The 7943-nt window shown below is 51.2% G+C and overlaps 1 protein-coding gene across 2 annotated transcripts in view; it reads left to right on the forward strand.

Moving 5' to 3' along the window:
• The first annotated feature begins 747 nt into the window (after positions 1-747).
• CLIP2 (CAP-Gly domain containing linker protein 2) overlaps positions 748-7943 on the forward strand; it is a 113618-nt gene continuing 106422 nt past the window's right edge. The window contains exon 1 of one of the 2 annotated variants that reach the window (XM_019545467.1): positions 748-1251. The gene's annotated coding sequence lies outside the window, so the exon portion shown is untranslated. The remainder of the gene's footprint in view (positions 1252-7943) is intronic. The other variant, XM_019545468.1, reaches the window with a different exon arrangement.

Consider the following 7943-nt stretch of genomic DNA (forward strand, 5'->3'; position numbering starts at 1 on the left):
CCTCCCTACCTCTCCTTTTTGGTGTTTTGAAGGCAGAAATGTATGAAACCAGGGCTGATCGAAGGGATTCATTGTGAAGAGTGCACAGAGCATGGTGGACCTTCAGGGGAGGGCCCCCATTAACTTCCAAGTGAGTCAGGGGCTCCCCACTGTTTTGGATGAAGACTATGAAATGGAGCAGCTTTGCCTGAGTTGTATGTGGACTTTGGGGTGGGGCTGGTATAGAGGGTATTTAAACCTAAACCAGCCCAGAACAAAGCTCTCTTAAAAACAAGTCAACAGAGACCACTGTGCCTTCCTCCTGCTGAGAGCCATGGGGCTCTGGGAAGGCAGCTTAGCTCTATGGAGAAGAGGTATCTGCTGCCTGTCTCCACTGGGTGTTAATTACTGATGATCAATATGCAACAACCCCTTTCAGTGTGAAATCCCAGAGCACTTCAGAGGCCCCAGTGCCTTTAGCCTTGCAGCACACCTGTGTGGGAGAGGAGGGGCCTTTAATTGAGACGTGGGGAGCCAAGCTATTAAAACAGCAGAGCGGGCCACCTGTGGCTGCCCAAGGCATCAGTAGTAGAGCCTCAGTTTGTTTGATGCTCAGCCCTGTGTTGTTTCCTTAGGAGCCAGTCCATGCATGTGGGCACTTTGAAAAAGCGCCTCTCCTAACTGTCCCACAGAGGTTTTTCTCATGTGCTGCTGCTGAGGTTTGTGCGAGCTGCTATTTTCCACCCTCCCGCTGGGTTTTCCTGCCATGCTCAGGCCCGGCAAACAGAGGGACGAAGGCTTGTGTGCAGCCCTGACAAAACAGCTGGAATGCCCCTCCCTCCTCTGCTCCCAGGCCTTCCCCTTTTGTTCCATGCAAGGCATCGCAGAGCCCAGCCTTAGAGGCACGTTGGCGGAGCCTCTTCCCCAACAGCCATTGCCACGCAGGGAGCCCACGCAGCCCCTCGCCTGCCTCCAAAGCCTGCTCCTTTCCCCAGGATCAGCTCCTGCCTGCAGCTCTCCATCTTTCCCAGCAGCAGCATCCTCCAGCCCTGGCTGCATCTGCGTCCTTGTCAGCTCCCTCCTCCTCTGGTTGCTCTCCTTCTCCTTGTGTCTGCCTGGATGCAGCAAGCTTGAGCCTGAGGGAGTGGCACGCTGTACTCCAGGGGAAGCGCTGCAGCCTCCAGGAAGGTTGGAGCGGCAAGAGGCTGCAGCAGGCAGGCTGGAGAGCTCCTCCTCCGCCCCCCTGCAACCTGGATGCTGAGAAGAGAGAAGGTAAGGAGGGACCTGGGCTGGTGGAGGGTGGAGGAGGCAGCAGAGGATGGGCAGGGGCTCGGTATTTCAGCCCACATTGGGCCAGCCACAAAGGAGGGGGGTGAACGGACCTGGTTGAGTTCCCTGGTGGAAAACGCCTGAGGGTCCCTGGCACTGGGAGCAGCGCAGTCCAGCTTCCCGTCTCCTTGCTAAAGGATTGGTCGTGGCAAAGCATTGTCCTTGGGCTGGGGGAAGAAAAGGCACGGCCCTTATTATGGGCTGTGTTTTGTGCTAAGGATGCTGCCGCGGTGGCGTTGCCGCTTGGCTTTGCTGCAATTGAACTTGGACGGCTGGGGCAGGCGGGAGAAATGGTGGATGGACGGATGGGAGCAGCGAGCTTGGCTTTGCAGCGTGCTGCGGGAGCACCTCTCTTTGCTGGAGCACACCCACCTGCACACACGCCTGGCCAGGGAGACGAGCCTGGCTTGATTCGGATGTGAACTGTGTGTCGGTATTGGCTCGGCGGCGAGGGCGTACGCGCACGCGTGCCCACATGGCCAAGCAGGATGGCACCATCCTTTTCTTACCTTGCATGGAGCAGGAGCCTGCAACTTGAGAGGCAGGGATGATGGTATTTGCCCTCATCTATCGCTGAGCCCCTGCTGAGCTGTGGTACTCGGGCGGGAGCAGGTCTGCCTTTGTCTGGTGGTGGTTTGTCAGTGTGGCCGTGCTTGGTTGGGCATCACTTCTCCCTTGTGGCGGTCTCTTCCTTTCGCTGTTGGCATTAGCTGTGTGACGGGAATTGTCCTTGTCCTGTTTGTAGCTGGGAAATGCCCTTCTAAGCAAGGCCGCCTGGTCTGGGGTGGTACAATTTGCATAGTGCTGTGGGTGCCCGTATGCAGATCTGGTCTCTGCCTCGGGCAGCCTCCAGTGCGAGCCAAATCGCGCCTGTTTTGGCGAGCTCGTATCAACCAAAGCGGCAGCCCTGGTGTTACTCTGAGCATCTGGGCAGGCCGAGATGGGCCTGCGCAGGCTGAGAAGCATTTGCAAAGTGCCGTGAAGACAAAGCGTTATGTCAGTGCCCCGCATTATTTACCGCTCTATTGATTGTCAGTCCAGGGGGGCCTTGTGAACCCGGCTTGAAAATTCATCCTGCTGGGAAGAGTGTCAAGTTTCAGCAGCCTGGCTGGTTGGCAGAGAGGTTTCCTTGAGGGTGACTTGCATTTTAAGGAGAAGTTTTCTTTTTATTTGCAGTGTCTTGTAGGATTTGCCTGCCTTCTCCTTTGCCCAGTTTGCTGCTGGGCAACGTTCCTTGATCCAGCTGTGCTCAAGACGCCGCTTGAATCGGCACGCTTCAGTCCTGCCCTGTCATTGCTGGAAGTTGAGGCTTTCAGCGCAGCTAGCTGCCTGGCTGGTTTTGAAACTTGGGTCTGGTATTTGGCAGGTCAAGGAACTGCTTGCCAGCTGCTAGGCTGTTTGTATGTAACCCGCTTCCATTAGTTGGGTCCAGCAGAGGAGGAAGATCTGCAGTCGATCAGCTGGAAGGTGGCAGTCGCTGTGCCTGCCAGGAGCTATGCCCCTGGCAGGTGTAGGACTTCCAAGGGATAGCCCAGAGATTGGGCTGTGCTGGAGGTGGAGCTGGGGTGTCAAAGGGGGATGCTGACAGACCAGGCCTGGCTCCTAGTAATGAACATGTGGGTTTTCCAGGGGATGTTGGTGTGTTGCAAATCATGGCTTGGTTATCTGCCGAGGACAAGATTTGGTTGCCTCTTCCATCTTTGCTGGTTGGCCCCTTGCCATTTCCGGTCCTGGAGGCTGCTCTGATTTACACCGGCTACTGGTCTACACCTTCTCTTTCTCCCACGCACATCGTCTGTTTTGGCAGAAATAGAGGAGGTGGCTGTAACCTCACAAGGGACCTCCCAACACCAAAAGGATCCCTAGCTGTGGAGGTGCTGGTGCTGGAGGTAGAGGAGGAGCAGGTCTGAAACTTTGGCTTCATGTGTGTTTTAAAAGCTCTTATCCACTTTGGACCATGAAAGCTTGGAAGCATTTTTTTTAAATCTCTCTCCTCACTGCTGATGCTTTCAAGGGACAGTAGACAGTTTTACACAAAGTCCATGCACCACTTCTGGGCAGGTTACGGCTAACGAGTGCGACTGGATTGCAGCGTTGTTAATAAGTGGCTATAAAAGCTGTGGATAAACCTGGGCAAAGTGAGCTGGGCTGGAACGTGTTACTGCTTCCCTGGTTTGTAGAACGTGGCTTGGCCTCATTTGCAATGGCCAGACAGAAAGTATTTATAGACCTTAGATGACCTGATTCTTTTTTTTTTTTTTTTTCCTTCTTTCTCTTCTTTTTATTCAGTGGTGCTGGGCACCCTGAGCTCCAACCAACTCAGTGACATTCGTAGGGACAAACGTGTATGTTGGGTGTACGTATGCCCCTTGGTGCTATAGCTACTGTAGGGATGGCTCTTCATATATTTTTATATCTTTTCCTCTTGAAGCTCTTTTAATGTTAAGAATCCAGGTCGTTTGCCTTGGAGGATGCCCCACTATAGATTACAATGGTAGCTCCCTAGGCCTCCAGTCGATATCAAGGCTTCATTGTGCTAATCCAGGGGTGGACAATTATTTTGGGTGGAGGGCTGCTTACTGAGTGTTGGCAAGCCATCGAGGGCTGTGTGACAGGCAGCCGGGGGCAGATAAAAAAATAATATTTAGGGGCCCCGTGGGCCGTATAGAACGGCCTGGTGGGTTGCATGTTGCCCACCCCTGTGCTAATCATTAGCAAGACAGCCCAGCCCTCAATTCTCTATGGTCCAGTTAGACCAAGCAGACAAACAGTTGGGGAGGGAGAAATGAAATGAGTTGCCCAAGGTCAAACAAGCAGGTTGGGGCAAAGCTGGGAGTTTTGAGTCAAGTGCCTTATCCCCAGGGCTGTCAGGTTTTTCTGAACTCAGTTGCTTTGCAGCATCTCTAATGCTGATCTGTGAGTGATAAATGATCTATTTAGACTCTCCAGGCCTCTGCTGAGCATGCATACGTGGCATTTGTAATAAAAATGTCCTTTTCCCTTATAATCTGGGCATGATTGACAGCGAAAATCATTAAGAGACAAATGCAGAACTTCCACTGATCAACAGTTACCGGTGCTCCATCAATGAGCCCTTATCTGTGGGATATTCACTTTTAGCTGGGATGCTAAACCATACAGCTCACTTCCAGCTTGTGTATGGCTACTTTCAACTTCCAGTTGTCATGTTCTCCAACAGCGGTCTCCTGACTGTAGCTGGGAGTGGAGAGATGACTTCATTTCATATGACTCTGAGTCTGGCACTTTGCTTCAGCTTTCTGCACTCACGCTGTCTCTCTCAAAGCACATATGCACCCCTCTGCAAATCGAACAAAAATCCAGGAAAAAAACAAAACTTTCTTTTTTAATTATTACCAGTAAGAGTGGCAACCTTTTCGCATGAGACCTCCTCCACTGATATGATTCCTAATGGAACGATGTCACTATTAGCAACTTTATAAAAGGAAAAAATGAAATCTGATTTAGGGAATATAGCTAGGGTTGTTCTGGACACGGCAGAAGCAGAAGGAGCACATTTAAATAAATGCCGCCAACGATTGTCAAATGCCATTACTGCAGCGTAGTGATGTCAGCTCCAGTTTGATGCCATCAAATTCCATGCCAATCTGGTGGACGTTAGTTTTAGTGTAACATCCTTAAAAATACGTTGCCTGCAAATAAGCCACCATTTGCAGGTGACTGATTTCCTTGGCAGAGTGTTTTATCTAGCTAACTGCTGCCTGAGCACATGGGAAGAAGCATAGAGGACTTAATGGACTTGCCCAAGGTTGCGCATTGCAGTCAGTAAAAGTATCTCCATCTCCTGAGTGCCTGCCCAGTGCATACATCAGGCTGCCTCTCAAGATGGAGGATGCTTTGTGTTCTAGTTGTATTAAATAAGTGACCTACTGAAGCCCAGGGAGCTTTGAAACGCTGGCAGAATTGATGTTTGTTACTCTCTTTTAAAAGGGTTGTGAGTTTTAAGGATCTCATTTCTGACGCTTAACTTCCATGGTGGCTATGCGCAAAATCACTTCTGTTTCCCTGTGTGCAAAAGGGACTTATTGGCCCATTCTTCCTATAAAGTAAAATATTTCCAACTCACCTTTTTAACAAAAAAAAAAAAAAAAGGCATGAGGTCACCAAATTCCCATCGACTCTTGGTGGGTATTTCTTGGTGCAGCCCAGGGACTGGAGCACTGTTACCCGAGACTCAGGAAATTGGGCTCTCTTCCCAGTTCCAGGGTGTGAATTAAGGGGGAGCTCAGGGGGAGCTGAGCCTCTCCTTCCCCAAGAAGAAACAAAAGCCCTCCTGTAAGATTTGAAAATCATAACCTGGGGGAGTCTCCAGTTGGATTGCTCCTTCACTTAAGTGGACTTGCTAGTTAATTAACTGGTTTAATGTTTTTTGCAGACCCCCCAGGAGTCAAAGTGTAATTTGAATGCTGCCCAATTCTGCCACTGAGCTGCTGGGTAATCCTCAGCACACGCTTCCTGTCTCTCTGCCTCAATGTTCCTATCCATAAAATGGGCATCGTGACGCTGACTTCCTTTACAAAGCGCTTTAGGCTTGTGGAGGAATGCTGCAACAGAACTGGGGATTATTCACATCCCTTGTGCTTTTGAGACTCCCACCGGCAGTGCTTGTAAATGAGCAATACAAATAAATCTGTATTCATTGCCCCAAAACTCTGGGTTTAAGTTGATACTACTAATAAAGTTATTTATTAAATGGATACTTCACAGGGCTGTGATGAAGACTCTGTTCATACTGGTAACCTGGGATTTCCCCCTGAATACATATATATATTTTTAGCTGTCTTAAATTATTTTGCGATTGTTAGCTCCTTGGCAGCACTTCCTGCCATGCCTCTCATGGGAGAAATACCAGGGCAATTTCCCTTACAGCACAGCCCCGGGGGGGGGGGGTGGACAAGCAGCCAAGCCAATGGGTCAGTTTTTGGCGTGAGTCCGGACAGAGCCTTTCTCTGGGTGACCCGCTCTTTGAGCTGACCCCCGCCCTCCCGTTCTTGCCTCGTGCTCTGAAAAGTTTTGTGCGCGCCAATTAGAGCTGGAAAGTTTTCAGTAATTCTTTGGGTCTGACAGGCACGAAGACGCAGCTGCCTGTAGAAAGAAACAAAACGGTCCCGTCCCTCATGCGTTCCCGTTTCCATTCATGACCTGCAAGCGTGGTCCCCAAGATGCTGAGACAATCTGAATGTGCTAATATGTCACCCCCCCTCCCAGAAAAGGTGGCCTCTTTTAGGACAGCTTGGGAGGCAGCTGTGTCATGGGATGTATTCAGTAAACTTTTCTTTAGCTTCATGGTCTGAATATCGAGCATTTTACACAGGTAACGTGGTGCCTTGGAGTGAGTCTCCCTACACAAAGGCTACTTTAGCAACTGAAGTCAGCTACTGAGTTAGCCGCTCCTTAGCTTTTAGGTAATAGTTACATGCCAAGAGAGCTAAAATAATAAGGCACTGCATGGCCTTGAGCAAGTCGCTAGACTTTGAGCCTCTGCTTTCCAGCTGGTAAAGTGGGCATGTTTCATAGTCGGTCGGGTTGGAGGGGACCTGAGCAGATCATCAAGTCCGACCCCCAGCCATGGCAGGAAAGAGTACTGGGGTCAAACGACCCCAGCAAGGTGTACGTCCAACCTCCTCTTAAAGACCCCCAGGGCAGGAGCCAGCACCGCTTCGCTTGGAAGTTGGTCCCAGATCCTAGCCGCCCTGACCGTGAAGTAGCGCCTCCCGATGTCTAATCTGAATCTACCCTCTGCCAGCTTGTGACCGTTATTCCTGCTCACTCCTGGTGGTGCTCGGGGGAACAGGGACTCCCCCAGTGCCTGCTGGTCCCCCCCGACTAGTTTGTAACAGGCCACTAGGTCCCCCTCAGCCTTCTCTTGTGGAGGCTGAACAGGTTCAGGTCCCATACCCTTGCCTTGTAAAGCCTGCCCTGCTGCCCCCTGATCGTACAAGTGGCCCTCCTCTGGACCCTCGCCATGTTGTGCACGTCCCTCCTGAAGCGCGGCGCCCAGAATGGGACGCAGTACTCCAGCTGTGGCCTGACCAGTGCTGCACAGAGGGGGAGGATCAGCTCCTTGTCACGCATCCACAGATGCGTCTTGAGCAGGTCCAAGGTACGGTTGGCCTTCCTGCCTGCATCCCCACACTGCCGGCCCATGTTCATCTTGGCATCAATGATGCCTCCAAGATCCCTTTCTGCCTCTTCACTGCCGAGAAGGGAGTTCCCCAGCCTGTAGGTTTGGTGCTGGCTCTTCCTCCCCAGGTGCAGCACCTTGCACTTGTTGGTGTTGAATCCCATCCTGTTCTCATCCGCCCACCCCTGTAACCTTTGATAGGGATGAGGATTCTGGGGTGACTCCAAAGCAGAGATCTGAGATTGAGAGAGAGAGGCTTGTGAGTCGGAGAGAGCTCGGCAGTGGCAGTTATGCTGCATTTTACTCTTCTGCTACAAAAATCTTGCAACCTTGCTGTGTAATGAGCACATCCCCAGGTGGGCAGTGAGCACAGAGGTGGGTTGATTCCAGTAGCTGGTGGAGGAAGAGCTTGTAGGTGTAGGTTTTGGTTTAAGATTTTGATGTTAATAAAAGCCTGATTCGTTAAGCAAGA

The sequence above is a fragment of the Crocodylus porosus genome, unplaced genomic scaffold, assembly GCF_001723895.1.
Source record: "Crocodylus porosus isolate Cpor-Errol unplaced genomic scaffold, CroPor_comp1, whole genome shotgun sequence".
Lineage (NCBI taxonomy): Eukaryota > Metazoa > Chordata > Crocodylia > Crocodylidae > Crocodylus > Crocodylus porosus.